The sequence below is a fragment of the Anoplophora glabripennis genome, unplaced genomic scaffold (assembly GCF_000390285.2).
Source record: "Anoplophora glabripennis isolate ALB-LARVAE unplaced genomic scaffold, Agla_2.0 scaffold525, whole genome shotgun sequence".
NCBI classification, from domain to species: Eukaryota; Metazoa; Arthropoda; class Insecta; order Coleoptera; family Cerambycidae; genus Anoplophora; species Anoplophora glabripennis.
Genome location: NW_019416791.1, coordinates 1 through 24,138, shown reverse-complemented (window position 1 = coordinate 24,138; position 24,138 = coordinate 1). Strand labels below are relative to the sequence as shown.

At 38.0% G+C, this 24,138-nt stretch overlaps 1 long non-coding RNA gene across 3 annotated transcripts; it reads left to right on the top strand.

Moving 5' to 3' along the window:
• The first annotated feature begins 20,139 nt into the window (after positions 1-20,139).
• LOC108913848 lies at positions 20,140-21,806 on the top strand. Of its 3 annotated transcripts, none has more exons than XR_002763091.1 (4): positions 20,140-20,225; positions 20,638-20,937; positions 21,162-21,344; positions 21,522-21,806. It is a non-coding gene; the product is annotated as an uncharacterized LOC108913848 (long non-coding RNA). The 3 variants fall into 3 exon arrangements; XR_002763090.1 differs by lacking the exon at positions 20,140-20,225 and adding an exon at positions 20,480-20,583; XR_001964643.2 differs by lacking the exon at positions 20,140-20,225 and having other exon boundaries at positions 20,480-20,937.
• Positions 21,807-24,138: the final 2,332 nt, after the last annotated feature.

Sequence of the window (24,138 nt, the reverse complement as noted above, 5' to 3'; positions counted from 1 at the left end):
CGATGGACCGACGTACTACGGTGCAGTTGGAAGACCAGACTTGTTGGATATCGCTTTGCTTAGGGCAATACCGATGGCCGCCGATCTGGCGACGCACTACGAGGGGGAGACGAGCCATGTCCCCATTCTCCTAACCTTAGGAGACGAGCGTCGGACCGACTTGGGTCTATTCCGCGCAGAAATGCAACGAATATGCGCACCAATTCTGGTCGTCCGCGAAGCAGGGGACCTCGAGGCCGCCATCGCGAGCCTTGAGACGCATATACACACCGCCTTGGAAGCCAGCACCACGGAGACGACGGAGAGGAGGATAGCGAACTATGCAGGAGAGTTACCTCTTATGTTGCAGGACCTAATCAGGGAAAGACGTGCGGCGAAAAGAAGAGCCACGAGGACAGCACACCCCCGGGATAAGCAGACGTTAAACCAGCTGAACCGGAGGGTAAAAGCGGCCCTAGAGGAGCACTACCAGGACTCGTGGCAACGACATCTGGAGTCACTAAACCCCGAAGACCGCAGCCTGTGGACGATGCAACGGGCGCTGAGGACCACCCGGAAGCCTATGCCTCCCATTCACGGAGAGAACGGGATCGTCTACACCAGGTATGAAAAGGCCGAGGCATTCGCCGACAGCCTTGAATTACAGTGTAGGGAAAACCTTCTCGACGACGAAGACGAGGACCACGCCGACGAGGTGGAACGACGCGTACGGCGCTACAGACGCCAACCCGACAGGGACGACATTAGGCCGGCGACACCCGAGGAGGTGAGGGACATCCTGCGGCGCCTCAACCCCCGCAAGGCACCCGGATGCGACCAGATCGGAAATCGAATACTCAGAAAGCTCCCCCACAAGGGAGTGATGGCGCTGCTCAACATCGTCAACGCCATCCTGAGACTGCGAAGATTCCCCGCTAGGTGGAAGAAAGCCGACGTCATCTTCTTCCCGAAACCAGGTAAGAATCTAACCTTTGCTGCCAGTTACAGGCCCATCAGTCTCCTGCCGATGATGAGCAAGGTAGCGGAGAGGATCATCCTGACCAGACTGCGTGAGAGCTCGGACGAATTGCGAGTCATCCCCGACGAACAATTCGCCTACCGCAGCGGACACTCAACGGAGCAACAGATACTCAGGTTAGTAGAACATCTGTCCGCAGGTTTCAACAACCGAGAATCCACCGCGGCAGTCTTCCTGGACGTCGCCAAGGCCTTCGACAGGGTCTGGCACGATGGGCTTCTGGCTAAGATGCTCGACTTTGGCTACCCTGTCGGACTGGTCAAACTGGTGGAGTCCTTCCTCAGAGGCAGGAAGCTGCGTGCGAAGGTGGAAGGGGCCCTATCCACCTATCGAGACGTCGAAGCAGGCGTCCCCCAAGGAGCCGTGCTATCACCGCACCTGTTCAACATCTATACATCCGACATGCCCAGGACAGAGCGCACTACCGTGTGCCTCTATGCCGATGACACCGCCATAACGGCCCGTTCCCTGAACCCCGATATGGCGAAGAGGTACCTCCAAAGAGCTGTAAGCCAACTAGAGGACTGGTGCAACAGGTGGAAGGTGGCGATCAACCCGGAGAAAAGCACAGGTATTATGTTTTCTCGTAGGTACCAAACGCGCCCCCAGGGACACGTGAAGTTCAACGGAGAAGACATCCAGTGGGCGACCACCGTCAAGTACCTAGGGGTAACCCTGGATCGCACGCTGACGTGGAAGCCGCACGTCGAAGCAGTGACGCGCAAAGCGAAGATGGTGAGGGCGAAGCTTTATCCGCTTCTGTGCAGGGACAGCCGTCTCTGCCTGCGGAATAAGCTAACCCTCATCAGAGCAGTACTGCAGCCACAGCTGACATACGCTGGAACCGCGTGGGGACACGCAGCGAAGACGCACCTAGCCCGGGTGCAAGCCGTCGAGAATATCGCCCTCCGTTGCGCGACGGGGGCCCCTTGGTTCGTCCGCAACAGCGACATTCGCCGGGATCTGGGATTCACCTCAGCCCTGGAAGCGATCAGAGAGCGCGCGAGAAAGCTTTTCGAGCGCGCCGAGATCCACAGCAACCCGCTGATCCGGAACGCGGTGGACTACCGACCCGAAGAGGCTGCCGGCAGACGCAGGCGGCCTAGACATCAACTCCTGGACGCAGGGTGAGTCGAAATTTTTCTGTCTGTTTCAGGACCGCCAGGATCAAGAGACGAAAACGACGACACACACACACACACACACCCCCCTACCTTCCTTATCCCACTCTCCCCTCCCGCGCTAGCCTAAGGGCCACCTTAGCAAAGCGCTTCCTAAGCTGCATAGCTGCACGACCTCACCCAAAACCACCACCCCGGTCGCAAACGACTGTCGTCGTTTGCGACCGATACACGACACCCCCGGGGGTATACACAGACGAGCCGGCGAAGAAAGAAGAGCGCCAGAAGAAAGGGCCCTAGCCGGCGGGGCCCAGCCAGGACAGGAGGCCCCCTGAACCGATCGAATCCGGCCGCGTTGGCGGCCCGGAATGACGGGGAAAGGGCCTACCTCTACGAGGCGTCCGGGGCTACAGCGATGAAGTGGGTAAAGAGCGATAATCCCGCTCGACCCCGCTCCATCTGAGGTCATTTTTCGATTGCGGTATGGTATTTGTTTTTGGGGTGACTCAACCTCGGCGAAGTGTGTTTTTATTTTGCACAAACGCATATTGCGTATTATTGTTGGACTCGGAAATTTGCAGTCATGTAGACTTGCCTTCAAGGAACATAAAATTTTAACTGTGGCATCGTTATTTATATTTGAAATGTCGATGTATATTTTTAAAAATATAGATAAATTTTGTTTGAATAGGGATATTCACAATATTTAATACCCGACAAAATAATGAAATACGTATACCTTTCACAAATCCTTGACATCAGATCACTTTTTTGACAGTTGAAACCTGTAAGATGATTCCCAATTCCAAAACCAAAGATTATAGCCCGAGAGCCAGCAACCGTTTTGAGTTAGTCATTTGGCAAAAGCTGAAAATTTTTCCTACGCTTCATTTGGTATCATTAGTAAGTAAATCGACCTCCAGCTCGCGCAGTTCCGGGGGGTGTAGCTGCGGCAGCCTCCCAAACACGTAAAATAATAAAATAAAAAAACTAATACCGCAAAAGCTGAGACTTTGTCGACAAGTTAATTATGTTATAAACAAAACAAAAAACGCAATCCGCTGACTTTAGAGTGGGGGGTTGTGCCTCAGCTTTTCACCTAAACAAGTCAAAAATATGCGCTAGGTAAACTGATACCGCAAAAGCTGAAATTTGGTAGTAATAGTCAACTTAACCAGTTATACGAAAAAAATGGTTCGCTGAAGTTTTTGTGGTGTATAAGTGCTCAGCTGACGAATTGAAGGCGCAGCACATCGCTATACGCGCGGGCGCGTTGCATCTTTAACTTTATCAGCTGAGCACTTTTCCCTCACTAAATATAAAGCTGAGTATTTTTTTTATTTAACTTATTAAATTAGCTATTGTATTAACAAGTTTCAGCTTTTGCGGTATGAGACATCTATAATTTTTCCATTTTTTAAGTCTTAGTAGTAATTATATAAAAATATACAACTTTTTTCGAATATTTATTTGCAATAAAGGATTTCACGAGTTTTTCAATTTAAAGAGTTTTAATAAATAAATATTCACATTTAAATACTTATGTATACATAACATAAAATTGAACTGCATCAACATTTGCTGCGGACAACGTACATTGCAAATATTTGGGCACACGCTCATCTTCAGATCCCAACAGAATTATATCCGACTGATTTCGGCTGGGAAGAGAAGGGGGACAATTTATTTTCAAATGGTTCGAGGGTGAACAGCTGCCCTCTTCCCTTGGAGATATAATTGTCGAGGATGAACAAAGAAATAGTACAGGTTAGAATATACTAATATATTTCGCTCTATAATGAAATTTAATTATTTAAGTGTAAATTTTTGATTATTTAATTTACATATATGTAAAACATAATTTAAAAATATTTAAAAATATTCGTACTATATGTAATTATTTTTTATAATTAACGTTTTTTTAATAATATAACATGAAACACACCACAGAAATGAGACAACCCCCAAATCCAAAGCCAGAGGCTGTGCGGAAGGGGGTTACACTTGAAAAAACGCGGACAAACTCCCTTTATCCATCGACATTGCCAGTGCCGACACCAGGGATCGAACCCGGACCAGAATAGGAAGTCTGGCCGAGAAAGGCCTGCCACGGCATGCTTGACCGACTACGCTACCGTGGTTATTATTATTACCATTATTATTATATATTTACAGATGATGAGGCAGAAATGGCAGGAATCGACATTGACTCCAGCGACCATGAGTTTGAGGGTGATGAATCGGAAGATGAAATAGATTAAATTTTTTCATACATAACGTTTATTGTAAATAAATATTCGAAAAAAGTTGTATATTTTTATATAATTACTACTAAGACTTAAAAAATTGAAAAATTATAGATATCTCATACCGCAAAAGCTGAAATTTGTTAATACAATAGCTAATTTAATAAGTCAAATGAAAAAAATACTCAGCTTTATATTTAGTGAGGGAAAAGTGCTCAGCTGATTGCAACGCGCCCGCGCGTATAGCGATGTGCTGCACCTTCAACTTGTCAGTTGAGCACTTATATACCACAAAAACTTCAGCGGACCATTTTTTTCGTATAACTGGTTAAGTTGACTATTACTTTACCAAATTTGAGCTTTTGCGGTTTCAGTTTACCTAGCGCATATTTTTGACTTGTTTAGGTGAAAAGCTGAGGCATAACCCCCCACTCTAAAGTCAGCGGATTGCGTTTTTTCTTTTGTTTATAACATAATTAGCTTGTAGACAAAGTCTCAGCTTTTGCGGTATTAGTTTTTTTATTTTATTATTTTACGTTTGGGAGGCTGCCGCAACTATACCCCCCGGAAGTGCGCGAGCTGGAGGTCGATTTTCTTACTAGTGACACCAAATGAAGCGTAGGAAAACTTTTCAACTTTTGCTCTTTTGGTCATCAAAAAAGGTCGCTGGCTCTCGTTACATCCAAGTACCTACCTACTATGTATAAGCTGGCTATTTTTACGCTATAACAATTTTGAAAGCTGAAACTTCAATTGCCCTTAAGTACATAATTGATTGAAAATTAAACCTTTGAAGATAATTGAGCACTTAGAAATCGTTTCATAAAAACATATTAGTTTATTTTGATGAGAGGAATTACTAAATCTGTTGCAATTTTGTTATTACCACTAAAGCACATTATTATTTCAAAATTTAAATTAAAATGTACTAACTTACATTTTCCTCTAGTTCAGAAAATAATTAAAACTTCGAAATAAATATTAAAACAGCAACAAAAAGGGTTCAGTCTTGTAAAGGAAATGTTGACGAAATAATACAAATAGTCAATAATGCAGAATATATTTTTTGTAAAAGGAAAAGAATGAGTTAAATGTATATAATAAAATAATTTACATACATACATACTTTCTCTGTTGCCAAGGGACTTATCAGTTCACTGAAGTAATATCATAAGTAGTTATTGCCGCATGTGGATATAGGGGATTACCTTTGACTTGGGGCTAAAAAATTATATTGTTATATTTTATAAATAATATTATTTATACATACCATTACATATAAATGAGATGGGACAGATCTCTCAACAAGAAGCCTTAATTGTTCTTGTTGCAGTAACAAACTCTCATTACTTTCTACTAATTTTATATTTAATCTTGGAAGAGCTACACTTCCTGTTATTAAGGGGTATAGATTGTATTTCAGTGTCCTTGTTGACTGTGGTAAAATTGACACCTCAAACTGAAAAATAGGGAGAAATAAATTTTTTACTTTAATTTTACATAAAAAAACTATTTTAAATAGAAAATATGTTATTTTAGGATATTTACGTTAAAATAAGAAAAGTAATAAACAAAAGAAAATATTTCAAAAAGCAAAATATTATTTCCATGGTATTGTAAAAAAATTAAAATTTCTCTTTTGCAATGAGTGAAAACCATTTTTCTTAATACATTTTTCTGAGAAAATACCAATAGGTTTTTCACAATTTAATAAATGAATGAAGGTAGTGAATGTTCCAAGACAAACAACAATTAGATCTGGATTGGTATAAAATTTTTGTTGAAACCAATTATAATTTTTTTTACATACGATGTAATCATTTTGAAAAACTATACAAAATAGATAGGGAACAATTGATGTAAACTAATGCATAAATTTGCTCAAGATAAGATGGAAATGCATTATGCTGAATTAATGTAATTTACCGTAAATGGTTTCTTTTGGGAAATAAACCCTCATTATAGTTGATGATATTAATTTCCTCCAAATCAAATATTGAATTTAAAGTGGTGAAATTGGACATCTAAGTAGCATATACAGGGTGTTTATTGCACAAACTTTTAAAAAACTTTAATCTTTGACAAATTTTAAGATGCGAAGTTCATATGAACATGGGTCAGCAACGCCTTGGCCCTTGAGGTACAGGGCGTGTTCAAAAAATTCCTGTTTGATAATTTGATTATACAGGGTGCCCAATGAAAATGAAACAGAGCCATTTTCAGGAACTGCGTGAAGATTGTAGAAAAACGCTCAGACCCGTCGATTTTAGATTAAAGGGGGACATTCTTTGCTGTTATTTTTGACTCCGCCACTTTGACCCCCAAGCAAGGGTAAGCATCACCCCAAAATATTTAAATGGCATTGGTGGTTGAGTAATATTTCTTTTGAAAGCTCTTACAATTCTCTTTGCAACAGACTTTAAATTTTATAATTCCGCCCAATACTTTGAAAAAAATTTACATTTTAAAATTTAAATTATGTTTAGTTGTTTACTTACTACTTAGTTGATTAAATGTTCAAACTGATGACCGCCCGCTTCCATACAAGAATAAAGATTTACTAAATTAGATATACTAAATTTATACCATAAGCGTACTTAACTCGAATGATTGACATTTTTACCGTTAATAATTGTTCGTACATAAGTTTCAACTTTAAAATCAAAATTCTTAATAAGTATTGGGCGGAATTATAAAATTTAAAGTCTGTGTGTAAAGTAAAGAGAATTGTACGAGCTTTCAAAGGAAATATTACTCAACCCCCAATGCCATTTAAATATTTTGGGATGATACTTACCCTTGCTCGGGGGGTGAAAGTGGCGGAGTCAAAAATACCAGCAAAAAATGTCCCCCTTTAATCTAAAATCGACGCATCTGAGCGTTTTTCTACAATCTTGACGCAGTTCCTGAAAATGGCTCTGTTTCGTTTTCATTTGGTCACCTTGTATTTTTGTTCAATAACATGGCAATTTGAAGAAATTCGGGAAACTGGTGATGATGAGAAACTCAAATATTTACTTAGTTTTTTTGTTTAATGTTAGAGGGCGTCACATACCGTGTTGTACGTTGATTTAAATAACCATAACTTTTTTGTGTCGCACTGAATGTCATTTTTGACTAAACATGCCCATTCTCCCTTGAATTTTACGTACAAAAGGTAGGTACTCTTAGTATGTATCGTTAAAAGCAGACGTTTTGTAAAAAAACGGGTTTAAAGTTTATTAAACTTGCGTTGGAAATGTGTTAGTTGAATCATTAAGAGTTTTTGAAAAACAAGTGAAAGAGTCTGCGCACTACACACTATCACTTTTCAAATTACTATCACCAAATTAGTGAAAATTAGAAAAAAATAAAAATTCGCAAAAACAAAAATATAATCAAAATACCAAACAAATTTTTTTGGACGTCCTGTATCTCAAGAACCAAGCCGTTGTTTATATGAAATTTTATCTTAAAATTAGTCAAAGATTCACCCTTTAAAGTTTGTACAAGTACTTAATAAACACCCTTATATCGGGTGTCCCATTTTAAAAAATACACTGAATATCCCTTATGTTAAGGGTTTAATGAAAAATTTTTCAAATAAAAGTTGTAGGGTTTTGAGGGGGACATCTAATGGTGACCTTGATCATGACCATGACCTTCAAGGTTATTTCAAGGTCAAGTTGATTTTTTCAAATGGAAACATATTTTTGACACCAGAAATGAAGAGCAGAAAATTTTACATCCGACTATGACCTTGACCTTCAAGGGCATTTGAAGGTCATTTTAGTTTTTTGTTGCAAAATATGAAGTCAGAATTTAAAAATATTCAAATCCAATATGGCCGACCAATTTTTGGTAAACATTTTTAATATTCATATGGATTAACATTTTCAAAATGTTTCAACCTACGTTAAAACTCAAGGTCGAGCCGAGTATTCGACATATTGGATCCGCCGTATCGGATTTAACTATTACTAAATTCTGAGCTAGTCTGAGTTCAAAAACATTTGAATAAAAAATGCATGCCGCAAAGGATTAATGGGTATTCTGGAAAATAATGGCGAGCCCCACATATCAAAAAGAAAAATATGAACAAGATTAAAGTTTTGCCTGCAAAATTCTAGAATGACCTTCAAATGACTTTTGAAACTTAAGGTCATGATCAAGGTTATATTCGGAAGCAAAATTCTCCGCACTTTCTATTTTGATCTGAAAGATACCGGTTTCTATTTGAAAAATTAACTTGACCTTGAAGGTCAAGGTCAATGTCATAGATGGATGTGAAATGGCCCGCTCTTCTCATTTCTGGTCTCAAAAGTAGAACTTTGCAACAAAAACTAAAATGACCTTCGAATAACCTTCAAATGACCTTGAAGGTAATGGCCAAGGTCACCATTATATGTTACCCTCAAAACCCTACTTTTATTTGAAAAATTTTTTCATTAAGCTCTTAACTTAAGAGATTACGTGTATTTTTTAAAATGAGACACCCGGTATAATAAATGGATTGAAAATATTGTTTATTTGCATATAAAAATTTGGAATTTACTGTAAACTTGTTTTTTATTAAAAGATCATATTTTCTAAAGTTTAAAACAAAATGTATAGAAAATTACACTAGGGCGATTTTCGTTACAATTTTATCCATCATTCCATTGTCTTCGAATTATAATTCCATTTATAAGTTCTCTGTAAGTAAGGTTATTTGGCTAATACAATTTTTCTGGGAAATTAACATTTTATTTCCTTCTAAATTAACCAATGCGGTACGGCGGGAACGGGAGCGGCAACAACACGGGACCAAGACATACGGCGGGATATTAGATCGTACAAACAAACCACGGCGACGTTCTGCACTTGTAAACACGGTACTGCAGCATTCGGTTTTCGTCAATGATGCATGCACAATAATTACCGCGCCCGCCTCTTTCCCGACATTCAGATTACCACGTACAATGTCGTCGTTCACAGAAAAACTAATAGAATTGGTTAAAACATATCCTATTCTGTATGATTTGGGCAATCCTGAATATAAAAATATTAGAAAACTTTACAAAATATGGGATGAAATAGTCATTGAATTGAACGAAAGTGGTAAGTACTAATGTCGTATTCGAGCGAGCTTCAGGATTTACAAACCCTCATTATATTCCCAGACGTCGTCTTGTACCTGCGGATATGCCTGAGACCATTGGATTGGAAAGGAGGGACAGTCAAATTCACCTACCTTTCCAATCCAATCAGAAAAGCCACCACAGTTACAGATTTAATCGCCGTCTGCCGGGCAAATGTAAAAAGCCGCCACGATACATTGTCCATCATCGAACTCGATACCGCCCGAGAACGATTTCCGCGACTCCGCATCCCAGTGCGGGCGTCGCCCCATAAAATAACACCGATCCCCCCGGCGATAGCGCCTTTGAAGTCTAAGACCAATCTCACCGAAGTTTCCAATGTCACCCGCATCGCGGACGATCTCGCCTGGATCTGCCATTCCTGCGCTCAGTATTCACTGCAGCGACACTCGCAACCTGCAGACGAACCCCGGCATGTTTCAGGGCGATATTTAGAAACAACCATCTACTTTTTTACTCATCTTTCCAATTGGTCCAAGGATACTATCGTCAATAACAAAAAAATTGAGCGATAGGTCTCAAAATTTAATACAGCACTCATCAAGTCGCTGCCATCATTCCCCTAAAATTTCGTCCGAATCGGATGAGCAATAACGCCGTTATACGGGGGAACGTGGATTTTACGTTTTCCGCGTTTTTAGCCGTTCCTCTCATTCGATATCGGCCGAACCCCAAAACCACGATAGAGTATCCCTAAGTGGTTATCATGTCCAAATTCGAGCCGAATCGTGCGACTACTAACGGCCAGCTAATCCATAATAGGATTTCACGTTTTTCTAGCTGCCGCCGGAAGTGTCCGCGCGATCTCGGCCGAATCCTCCAACCACGGTACTACTTCGTGCCGTGCATCAGTATACCACTTCCGAACCAGATCCATCCAGTACAGACCTCCATAAACCCTTTTACGAAGACGGGAGAAATTTCACCACACTTTCCAATTTTCCCGTCTTTGGGCCGAAAGGACCTTCTTCCGAGGGTCCCACCGCTCTGACGGTTGGATGCGATGATCCGTAGCCTAAGCCGAGACCGAGGGTAGAGTTTTTTGCAAAATGGGGAAAAACTCCAAAATCTCCGATGCCGACATCAACTATCCGGAGACGCCAGAGGGGAATGAGATCTGACGTCGGCGACGGGCGCTTGTTGGTGGACATTTTGGCGGACGATTCAAGAGCGCTCCGACAAAAGTATGGAGATTCGAGGCCTTCACTGGAAAGCGATTGAACGTCGACTGGCGGCATCTGCAGTTCATTAGTGGAAGTACATAGCGCGAAATGAGTGACAGAGCATATTTTAAATAAATATAATTCTATGGTAAAAAACTTGTGTATGTTAATTAACAGAACTTATTGTCCGTTTTACTGTATAATAAATCTTTTAACATATCTTCCACGGTTTGATTGTGTAAAATCCCTGGCACCAAACTCAAGACCTTTGAAGCTCACAGGCTCGCTTAACGAAATAGCGTCAAGGCTGCCTATCTTCGACGAAGTACCTTACGAGGTAAAATATAGTGCTTGGAAACCACTACTCGCTTCACGAGACATACTGCCCAAGGTAGCCCAACCTGAGGTGAAGACCCTGTTTGATAGCCCCCTGCATCGAAACAGCGGTAAAACTCCAGACTCCTTTTGAGACCTGTCGTACCGTCCGTGGCTGACCACCTCCGACGAAGACCCTGTCTCCGATTGTGCCTGCTCCACCTTCGGAACAGCGGTACACATAGGCTCCAACGAGTCCTATCAAACAGACTCCTTCGAGTACTGTAAATCCGAGGAAACTTTCCTCGTCAAATCTCTAGGAGGTCACTCGTCGAGGCAACCTTCCTCGTCATACCCCTACGAGACATTATCTTTGCGACCTACGAGTCCAAAGCTATAATACGCACGTCACTGTGGCGGCGTACTCGAAATTTGAAAAGAAGTCGTCCTTGCTTCTCAGGGCTCCCTCGAGAGACCCACCGTTCAGTAGAATCAGTGTTTCTACAAGACTTCAGAGCAGAAGAGCTTGCTCTGACAATGTCGTACGGGGTAAGATTTATCCCTGCGACGCGATATCCAGTGCTACGAGGATCGGTGCCCTCGAAGATACAAATAATAAATCAGATCGTGATTCGATGATCAAGACTGAGCTGGACGAGACCTCGTTCCCATCCGGAGAGACCAGCGGTTACACGAACTGCCCTCACGCCTGTTTGCCGGCGAAGGATCTCCCGACACTCCGGGTGAAAGAGGAAATGGCCTCTATCCCCAAGGTTATCTCGAAGCTCCGTGGAGAGTCTGAGGGACCGAAGGTGGTAGCTCGTGGATGTATGCGGCACGGCGCAGCCACAGCACCGTACGCGCTGAGATCCGCTGCTACGCGAGTTACTGATACCACCTCGACCACCCCTCACGACGCACCCATGGAGACGAGTAGCACTCAAGAGTTACCACGAAGTGGGTCACCCACAAATACTCGGGACGAGGTTATACCTACGTACCAACTGGTAGGCTCCGGGGAATCCCATGAGCCCGACCACGGTTCACGGCCCGGCCCCAATTTCGGACGATCTCCGATTTCGGGTGTCCCGAAACGTGGAGCCGTTGGCACGGACGATCCAGTACAATTACGATATGGTACTCAGCGGGAGCAATACGCATCTCGTTCGGGTGCGACACCATGCGAAAACCCCTTAGCCGACCATGTTGTAGCTGACGTGGCCGGCTCCTTTCACCTAAGCAATTCTGGTACATCGCCCGTCCGCTCTCATCATTTCCCCCAAACTTTTGATCACCGCCTAAGTGGTCCACATTTAGAAAGTCTAACCCGACACGGCGCTCGACGTGGGGCTCGAACATCGTCGTCGAGATCTCCCCCACGAGCTCGTGTCCTAGACACAACGTCTGTAGGCCATATTCACCACGTGCCAGTCACTTGATCACCTACTTCGACATGGAGCCCTACGTGGAGCTCGAACCTCCGCCTCCGGTTCGATGTCTCCGCCGCGAGCCCAGGTCACCGAAACACATCAAAACGATCATCTTACACGACACCAACGTCTATTTATTTGTTACTAGTTATTAGTTATTAATATTTATTTAAGTAGATTAAAATAACAGTTCGATTAATAACGTTACAAAATGAAACATTACGCAAGTTTAATTATTAAAAAATGTGACAAACTTCTTACGTACTTCATATGCTATATTTGCGGCTCTCCTTGGGTAATTTTCAATATTTCTAAATGCTTCTAGGGTAGCGTTTGGTGGGAACTCAATAAATCATCGCAATTTTTTGTTATTAATGCGGACCAAGTACAGTTACTACGTGACGATATGTGTGTTGTGAACAGTTGTTAGGAGGCGACCGTCTGATTTTGATTTTACTGACGTTTTGTAAACATAATAATAGTGTATTCAGCATTATTACTGTATTTCTTTGCGTTCTATAAATTATATAATCAAGTTTACGAGTTTAATTCAGTATTTAAGTCAATAAGACTACATCAGAAGTGGTTCTCTAATGTTATTTGTGTTGGTATTCGTCATGCTGTGGCACAAGAAGAAAACCCGGTGACAATCGTCATCGTCTAGCTCGTCCTCCAGTTCATCGTCCTCCCGCTCATCAAAAACGTCCACCAGCAGCCGTAGGGAGGGACACTCATAAGCGTAAGAGAAAAAACAAAAAATCTTCTAGCCGAAAAAATAAATCTGTGACAGAAATTCGCGGCAATCCTACTCTGCACAGCCTTCTTCTTTAACCAGTATAATACCAGAATAGTCCACGGACCCACGTACAAAAAAAAAAAATGATTACCAGCAAGCTGTAACTTTGCGCGCAGCTTAAGATTTGACTACGAGAAAAATTCAACAGTGGGAAGTTTTCTCGTGATTTTCAGGAAAACATGTCAATCTGGCATAAACATGGAATGTTATAACCAGCACTTTTTTTAAGTTTAAATGAAAGATATAAATTTATTAAACCCCCCCAAAAAATTTGTCCGACAAAAATTTTGGCATTTTGAGTTTATCCCCCATCCCAAATATGTCGATTTGGTGACATTATGGTTGGTGACCTGGTTGTCACCAAGTAAGCTGATTTTTCTGGGAGGGTTTGGTAATAAGAGGTCTGTTCCAACAAGAGTCAGGAATTGGTTCCGAACCGTTCGAAATGTGTGTCTAGCTAAGTTCTAAAGGTGTCTTCAGTGAATATATAGCAAGAATTAGTTGGATGCACATTTCGAACGGTTCGGAACCAATCCCTGACTCTTGTAGGAACAGACCTAAGATTTGAAATGAAAGTATCTTATTGTCCGACAAAATTCTAGAGAAGTTTTTGCAGTCCGACGCCCCGAATGTGTCGATTTAACGACAACATGGTTGGTAATAACCAGCAATCTGGTTTTGATTTTTTTCTCAAATAATTGAAATGTTTAATACAATAATATACTTCCGCCAAAAAAACTGGAAAAGGACCTCGCACTTTTCTTATGGGAAGTGGCGTTCGGCCAATTTTTTTGAAACTTCGCAGGTTGATAGTTCTTAACATGTAGATCAAAAGTCTCAATGGGCACAAAGCCCTAGATCCACCCCTTCCCACTTCCCATAAGAAAAGTGCGGGGTCCTTTGCCTTAAAAATGGGAAAAATAACTATTTTTGTGGTACCTAATGTTCCTATAAAATAATTAATTTTTTAATGAAAAAATAAAGAAGATTAAATAAGAAAATTATCTTGTTTACAGGAGCAACAAAAATTCATAAATAATTAATGTCTATAAATATTAATTTAATTAATTTCCATCAAAATGATTTCTTTTGTTCAAAAAACTTTTATGTACATTTTATTTTATAAACTGTTGTAACTATTTTATAAAAAATGGTAACTGTAAAATGAATGCATACATTTTCGCTAGTTTTTTTAAATTAAAATTTGCAGTCTTGTTTTGAAAAACAGTTTACACATAGTTTTGTTCTTGAAAAACCAATTAAACCAATTATTTTAAACCAATTTTAAAAATATTTTGAATCCACCGCGCATTCTCTCTATTTGTTTTCTCAAGGAATTCAACATGATAATGGTACGTTACCCATCGCGGGTAAGTGCACACACACACATAGACGCATGCAGTAACACGTAACACAAGTTGAAAGTGAGTGTTCTCCGAAAAAGAATTTCGACCACACTTCGCGTATATCCTACAAGTACGTGCACATGATTCACAGTCTCATGCATGCCTCGTGGTAAAAATTTCGTAAAAATCATGGAGTGTTTTGTTTGTGTAATCGTGGAAATGATAATTCAAGAGGTAAAAAGTGAAAAAGTAAAAAAAATTATTAATTAATAATTTTATAACAAATTTATTAACAATTTTTAATATTTACTATTCGGTTGTAACAATATTATTCTGCATTATCCACTTAATAACGTACGATTGAAATGCAGCAATTTTACTTGTGTTAATTATAATTAATTTTTTAAATGTTCAGATATTGCATATATCCAATTTTTTTGTAATTGTATAAAAAAATGAATTTAAATTAGTCATAATTATTTTGAAATTTGATAAATTTAAACAATTTTTTTTATTCACATATTTTTTTTATTAAATTAAATTTTTCTTTTACATCATGTGTAAGTATTGAAACCGGAAAATTTTATCGTTTAATTTTGTCGGACAAGCAAAAAAACGATAATTTTGTCGGACAATTAAATTCTCAGATTAATATTGCATTTTTTTAAATAATGACGATTTTGTCCGACATCTGGTTGTCGTTAAATCGACATCTTCGGGGCGTCGGACTGCAAAAACTTTTCAAGAATTTTGTCGGACAATAAGATACTTTCATTTCAAGTGTTATTACCAAACCCTCCCAGAAAAATCAGCTTGCTAGTTGTCACCAACCATAATGTCACCAAATCGACATATTTGGGATGGGGACAAACTCAAAATGCCAAAATTCTTATCGGACAAATTTTTTGGGGGGTTTAAAAAATATATATCTTTCATTTAAACTTAAAAAAAAGTGCTGGTCATAACATTCCATGTTTATGCCAGATTGACATTTTTTTCCTGAAAATCACGAGAAAACTTACCACTTGAATTTTCCTCGTAGTCAAATCTTGGGAAACTTGTCAAACTTAGGCTACACGCAAAGTTACAGCTTGCTGGTAATCATTTTTTTTTCTTTGTACGTGGGCTCGTGGACTAGAATTCCATCCCAATACTATGGAAATTACCGATTGGATAGAAATAATTCAATACAATGAAAAACTATATAAATGATCAGATAATTTTATTGTATTATCAAGTTTTAAATAATCTAAAGAGTACCGCTAAGACTTGGTACAATAGCTACATTGAGAGCGAGATGGGGTGGTCAAAATTTACTAGGGCAGAGTGGCAAGACGTGCTTCTGAACACATTCAAAAGTGGGCGCAACGTGTATCAGTTACTTACTGACCTCATGAATCATAAACCAAGAGAGGACTGTTCACTGTACGACTTTCATTTTGAACATTTAGCTAAAATTAATTAGCTAAAATTAAATTTTTCTGATGTGGATAAGGTTTCCTTAATTACCGGAGCTATCAATGATAGCACTATAACAGCCGCCTTGGAAGCATCGAATATAAAAAACCCTAATGATTTGGGCGCTTATTTATTAAACAAAATATGCTCAAACCCAGCATTTACTTCTCAAAAATCATTTCAAAATTTCTTTGATCGATCAAGTAGTACTAGTACTTCCAATTTTAAATCTCATAAAGTAAACACCAAATAATAATTCAGTCTGTTCAGCATGTTACAATCGAGATACGTGTCCACATAGACATCAGATCTGTAATTTTTGTAAACGAAAAGGTCATCTCGAACGAACTTGTCTCGATAAACAGAAAACATTAGCAGCAAAACAAAATCCTAAAGTGGAAAGTACTACCTATTTTGTAAATAAACAAGTCAATCTCATTAATACTAGCAATAATTGTGATAAATTTTATAAACAAATTTTTATTAATGGTAATGAAGTTTCAGCATTTATTGACTCTGGCAGTAATAGTTCTCTCATTACAAAAACGCTTGCCGCCACCTTAAACATAGTCAATGTTTATAATTTCCTGTAACCGTATCCGGTTTTCTCGGTGTAGGTACGATCGTTACTCACTATATAACAACGTTAACCAAAATCGATGAAGTTGAATTAAATATAATGTACTATGTTATTGATATAACATATTACACACGGATATATTAATCGGCAGAAATTTCACAGAACATAAAAACATTACATACACTCGTGTTGATGACATCTTATCATTTAAAAATAAAGTAACGGATACTCCTATTCCCTGCTTAAATGATGTCAAGTATGAGAATATTTCAGCGGCTGATAGAAATGCGCTTGAGATCAATTTACAAGAACACGAATGTTGTAACTTTCAGAACTTAAATTTTTTGGGGAAGGCACACTCAGTAAAGGTATCAATAGAATTAATGTCCACCCGTCCCGTGACTCATCGCGCATACCATTGTTCAGAAAAAGATAAACAAACATTCTTCTTATTCAAGAACTACTGGATGCTCAAATAATTAGGAAGAGTACTTCTTCATATTCAAGTCCTGCTTTATTAGTGAACAAGAAAGACGGTACTAAACGGCTCGTTGTCGACTACCGAGCGTTAAATAAATTCACCTTTAAAAATAAGTTCCTTCTGCTACTTATAGAAGACATAATTGATAACCTTCATGGATACAGGTACTTCACCAACTTAGATTTAGCAGCTGGATATCATCAGATACCCATGCATGAAAAATCAATCCCATATACGGCATTCATAACACCGGAGGGCCTCTATGAGTATGTGCGCTTCCCTTTCGGGCTTTGTACTGCCTCGGCAGTTTTTCAACAATTTATGAGTGAAATTTTACTACCGTTTCGAGAATTATACCATTATACCATATCATATTTAGATGACATTTTAATTCCATCCAAAACAATACCTGAGGGTCTACACTTACTAACCAAAATTCTTGATACATTGCATTGATAGATTACGGCCTAACCATCAAATTAAGCAAATAACTCCTTCGACCGATAAAACTGAAGCGGTATCACGTTTTCCATGTCCTAAAAATCAACATAATCCGAGGCAATTTCTTGGTCTTGTTGGATATTTCCGTAAATTCATTAAAGATTTTACTCGACAAACAGCGTCACCAACAAAATTGTTACAAAAAATGTTCCTTGGAAGTGGTCGCGGGACCATACAGATATTGTCGAATCCCTCAAACAGAAAATTTGTTCACAGCCAATATTACACATATTTGATCCTGCTTTAGATATAGTCGTCTATACAGATGCAAGCCGAGATGGGTATGCGAGAATTTGTTTTTTGCGCAATTTGGCAGAAATCTGAAAGACTTATTTAGACTTTTAAAGATAAAGATTCTACTTAAAAATAGAGAAATTCGAAGAAAAATACAGCTCAGTTTTTTTTATTGTTAATAACAATATGAAAGACTACAACAAATAAAAATAAATACAATTAATATAATTCACAAAACGTGTAAATGTATTTATACAGGGTGAGTCAGAACACGTGTTTTTGAAAAGAAAAGTTCCTATAAACATATGTCGTAGAAGGCTTCGTTTCCGAGATACAGGGTGTTGAATATAATTTTTTTTTCTCGAATTTTCATTATAACTTATAAACGAATGCTTAGATTTTTTTCATGTTTGGGGGATAATGCCTATTAATTAAGGGACATAAAACAAGCGATAAGAATGTTCAAAAACTTGCACATTAGTGGAGTGGAGGGAGTGCTCAACCCCTTTCTTAAATAGAACTTCTACGCCAATGACTATTAAAAAAAACTGTTATTTTCATTATCTACATACAGTTTAACAAAAATAATGTCACTTCATCTGTTTCGAAATTCCTGTGCGTTTCCGAGTTATTTTGATTTTTAGTGTTTGATGTGGTGGTTAAGTAATTTATTTATTATCAATTATCGGCTAAATATTTAATTCTTTCAACAAAACCTACCTAAATATGGTTTGTTAAGGATTTTAAAAAATCCGAAATCTCTTATTCTTTATATCTTTCCAATGTAGTCAAAATAAATATTTGTTATATCAAGCTATACCCAAATACAAGACTTTTATAAGTTGAAATCTGTTACATTACATACATACAATACATTATTGTGCAGTTGCCAAAAAGTTTTAAGAAGTTGTTAATTAAATATTGTTATAAATTCAAAAAAATTCTCCATAAACATTAAAGGTACGGGTCCACTGGATACCTTTGTAGCGCAACAATATGTTTGTTGCGCTACAAATGTTGCCGTCATCTGTCCACTTAGCAGCGAGTTGCGTGCTACGTATGTATATGCAACATTGTATCAAGAAATTCACGATACAATGTTTCACCAAGTGTGTCCACTAGTTGCGATCTTTGTGTTTCAGCAAGGTGGTTCTGTCGGTTTGCTAGTCTTGTAAAATGTCGCGAAATAAAATTGCTGCTGCTGTTATTGTTCTTCATAATTTAAAACGAAGGCGTGCAAAACAAAAACCCAAAAGAAAAATATGGGTGAGGGACTGATAGTGAAAAGGAATGAGCAAGGATCATATAGCAAATTGATGAAATAATTGCGTAATGAAGATCTTGGTTATTATAAAAAAATTTTGCGCATGAGCGCATCTGATTTTCAGTATTTATTGGAATTAATATGGGAAAACAAGATACACGAATGAGGAAAGCAATTACTCCTGACGAATGACTTGCTGTTACTTTACGGTATTTAGCAACTGGTAAGTTAACCTACTTAATTGCGCCAAGACAGTCGTTCCTTGTATATTTTTTAATTTGCAGGCGACTCCTATAAATCGTTAATGTACCTCTTCAGAATTCCTCAAACCACAATCACACGAATCATTCCCGAATGTTGCAATGCTATTTATGCCTGTCTGCAGGAAGAATATTTGATTATCTCTCTGATAATCGTATCGCGGTCCTTCCACACATAATTTAGCGGATATGAAGTTTGATTTGGGAATAAAGCACTGGGTCCCTGTAGTGGCAGCATGTAGGATTCAGTCTGAGATTCGCCATTGTTTGTCATTAGCCACTCCTGTGAACGTTCATAATATTCCCAAGGGCGCACACTACCACCATTTGTCGTCTTTGGCGGTTGTACAACTTCAATAGATGAAGCTGATGGGTCGGTTCATTTTCTACGTACTTCAATAAAATTTTGGATATTTCTAACTTTGCTTTTTTTCGGCTTATTTCAGTCATCTCTCTCAGTTCTGAAGCAACATAGTCACTAAAAACTTGAAAACTGTCAGCAGGTTTTTGCAATATATCCAGAGCACGTGAATATGCTACATCGTCTGCAGTAAAACTTCCATCCAATTTTCTTTTCTTCGTTCGGATGGGTACTGCAGTATGGACCAAGGATTCTGATCCAGTGTCAGTATTTGTGTCAGAAGGTGTAGGGCATGGGGGTGAAACTAGAATGGGGATATGAGCAACGTGACATCACTTCCAGCCTGATAGGTTTTTATGATTGGTGGCTGACAGCCTGCTGGATGACAATTGGACCCTGACAGATTTATTTAGTTAACCATTAGTTCTTATCAAATTTGCCGCAAAATATTCGTAAATCGGAAACAGCGCGATCCAGAATTTCTGTCATCTGTCGGAAATATGTCGGTTTTGTTTTGGTGTGAATTTCAAGGTAAGTTGTAAATTTAAATTTTGATTATTATTCCTATGTTTATTATCTAGATTATCCAACTTTTGAAAATAATAAATGACATTTTTAGAAATGCATTTGTTTATATATTTCATATTCGGAAGAAAAACATTAATACCTATTTATACTTCCATTTATATACGTAAAAAATACGTTGTATTAACTTTCAGTAATTTTCTTCTCACACAAAATATATTAATCTTTTGTTAATAAAATCTATTACGGTATTGAAATGACAATCCATTTAGTGTGATTTGTTTTAATTTAGTTCAAACATTTGAGAATACAAAAATATAATTTTAATAAAACTTAAATGGAAGTATGTTTAACAAATGTGATAGTAATGAAATTAAAATCTTCGTTTTAACAATAATTTAAAGAAACTTATTTACAGATATTTATAATTACCACGTTCATCAGCGATTAGATTAAAATAGAAAAGAAGTGGAATATGGTACACTGTATTGTATCACGGCTACCCAAGGGTGTGAAGTAGAATTGGAATGTAAGCAGTGCAATGTCCAGCCTCGCTTCCAACCTTTGGTTCTTGACAATTCATTAGACAGTAATTAGTTCCTGACAAATTGTTTATCATCACATAGCTGGAGTAGTTTTCCAGGAGTAGTACAGCGATTAGTTTCTATCGTCTGACTTAAATTTGTTTTACTGTGATGGCAAGAATGCAAATTATAAGGTAAGTTTTATATCATTTATTATATATGGCAAGCACTCGGGCAAGCACCAAAGCGATTATTTCTAAATGATAATAAACTTTTTTAGAAATAAATTGTAATTTTAAATAATTTACATTAGATTCAAAGCAACCAACACCGTTAGTTTCATGCATTTACGTACTACAAAATACATTATATAATAATTAACATAAGAACGCATAAAGTAATGGACATTTTTTTTTAGGTTGGCTCGAGTTGTAATCTAGACAAAAATTCTCTAAGACAGACAGTTATTGATACATATGCTATATGAACTTGCAAGAGACACAATTCAAGGCTGTTCTAAAAAATATTTACAGAGTATTGCTGGAAAGAATACCATAAAGTTGGAAGACCTAACGAGAAGGCTAACATAGTTAATATTTTGGTGAGTATTAATAATTATTACTGATCTGATGCATACAATTTATTATCCACTTAAATATATTTGATAAAGAAAAATATGTTTATGTTTTATATTCTGCAATAATTTGCAATATTTTTCTGATGGAATAAACTCCAAAGTAATATATGTAATTATTTACTAATGCAAGCATCTTTGTAGATACTGTTTTCAAGTGCAATATTTAAGAGAAGCAAAATATGAAGAATTATTAGCAGGAAACTGAAAAATTCAAGAAAGAACATGTTCACTGAATGATAAAACCTCTGTGTTTCAATATCATCTATGTTGTCGATTACCACAAAATGTGTTATATTTAAGATACGGTAGCTGTTGTAGAGCATAGTATCGATTTTAGTTAAACAGAGAAGAAAAACATATCAATAAATAATTCTTTCCTGCCTGCCAGAAATAATCAAGATTCTCTATCGACTTGATACTCGAAGTTCCAGACCAAATGCCTGGTAAGTTTATATCGTCGTTACGTCTTCAAAATGCGACGTGCATATTTTCAGTAAAACGCGATAAGTTCTGCACATTCGATAAACAACATCAAAACGCATAATCTGTTGAAAAACAGCTATATTATTTTTTACAGAATTGTGACTGTCTGCGGTAAAATAAAAATAATTGTAATTCTTGAATAAAAAAGTCAAGAAACAGTTTCTTAACTCCACTGAACAATTTGATGAAGTTCACGTCAGATTTTGAAGGCAGCGACGAAATATTTTTCTTATTTAGTAATTTAAAATATTCTATAAAATTTGTGGTCAGTAAAAGAAAAATCTCTTTTGCAGTATACTTGGCATTTGAAAAGAAAAACTTCCTTCTGAATGAAATATAATGGATATTAAGCAAATGAAATTTGTTGAAGTTCTTGAGATGTGGACATATAAATAGTAATGGACTTTTTGGGGAGTTCTATGACGAAATAGGATGATGCATAAAAAGAAATATCCTAGTACGTATCTATGTTTAATTAGTAATTCATACTTTTATAATCACTCTACTCTAATTGATAATCGATATCTATCGAAGATTTTGAAAACGTTTTAAACAAATTTTTATAACTTATCTAATCCATATTTGTCTTGTACGTATTAATATATATTAAGTAAATAAACTTGATAGTGTTATATATCTCTTTAATATATTTCTTCCATTTTTTTATCACCCTGAAATTGTTAGCGTAAAGTAATAAATAACTAAAAAAATAAAAAGTAAATATTGTTCAACTTTGTATAATAGGACCTCATTTCTGAATAACTACTGATAATTTGTTTTTAACTTTTTTTAGTGAAGGCTTTGGAGAACATTAAGAGAAAATTAATAATGGTTTGGAAATAAATTGTTTCAAAATGGAATACGAGAGTAGAAAGTGGTTGGCGATAACGTTTGGTATCCAAGTTGTATTGTATCTTTAAAAATATGATTATCACTATAAAATTACAATCTCTATATATCTATAATTTATGAGTAAAATTATAGAGAATAAAATTAATTTCTGTGGCTGTATTATATTTTCATATATCATGTTTGTTTTTACGTTAAAATCAATATATATTAAAATCTGATAGCTCCGTCTGCGTCGCACGATCGCCCCGAAAAAGCGCCGACTTATTGCCACATAGGCTTTTCGGGAGAGCTGCGCAGCGGCGACCTGCGGGGGGGCAAAGCCCACCGCCGGCCTTCCTTCGTCCGAACGGCGTATTTCGATGGCGATTTTTTGTCGTCTTCGCGGTGAATTTTGAGTTTTCTTCAGGCTCTGCGAGGGGCGCGGCCCAATTTTTGTGTGAAACGCAATAGTCCGACACGCCCACCCGCTGAAATCTGGCGGTCGCCGATCGCCTCGAATCGCGCGCGGGTACGGCTTTTTTATTTTTTATTTCCCCCATTTTCTACGATATTTTATTTAAAACCGTGCCGAAAATGCTCATATTTATCGACCGGGTGCCTTCTTCCAACTTTGTATGTATAACTTTCCGCGAAATCAAACGCGGGATTCGAAATGCGGCCGTAAATACGTTAAAATGCACTCTCTAGGAAGGAAGAAATTGCCCTATAAAATTCGGGGGCATTTTTGTAACGTTTTTTTCGCATTTTCATATTTAATTTTGTCTTTTTTTGGGGTCTGCTCGACGACAGACGACCATTTTGCAAGCCGTAAAGATTGAAGCTTTAAGACACGCCCACTCGGAGAAAATTCGAATGTCGTTAGAAACGTCAGATTAATTATGTCATAATAATTTCACGCCAAACGCGAAAGACGTCTGTAGGGTCGCGGCGAACTGTTATTTTACCTTACTAGGCCTTTTTTAACCTTAATACATTGCTACGCCACGACATATACAGGTATTTCTTATTATTAGATTAGGTTGTTATTTACATTTTCGTAGCTATACCACTTGACATGCCTACGATTAGGATACCTGTCCATAGTACCTAAACCCTTTGTATTAGTACATTTTCTTCGTTAGTTACCTACTATACATTGCATTGCATTAGTATTACTTACTCCCCAAACATCAAAAGTTGCGAATTATAGAAATAAATTGGGGCTAAACTACTCTTCCAAGTCATGAAATGTTATTTATCTGTTTTATCTCATTGTGGATCTTTTGCGAGACGACTTTGTGTTAGAAAAATGCAAATTTAACATTACATAAATTGTTGATTACTTCAGCTGTGAATGACAATTAAAATATCAGTACAGACGAATTGTGGGTGAAGCAGTTGACAGCGCAGCGGTAAAAACGCCCCGTTGTATTCGCAAGGTCAG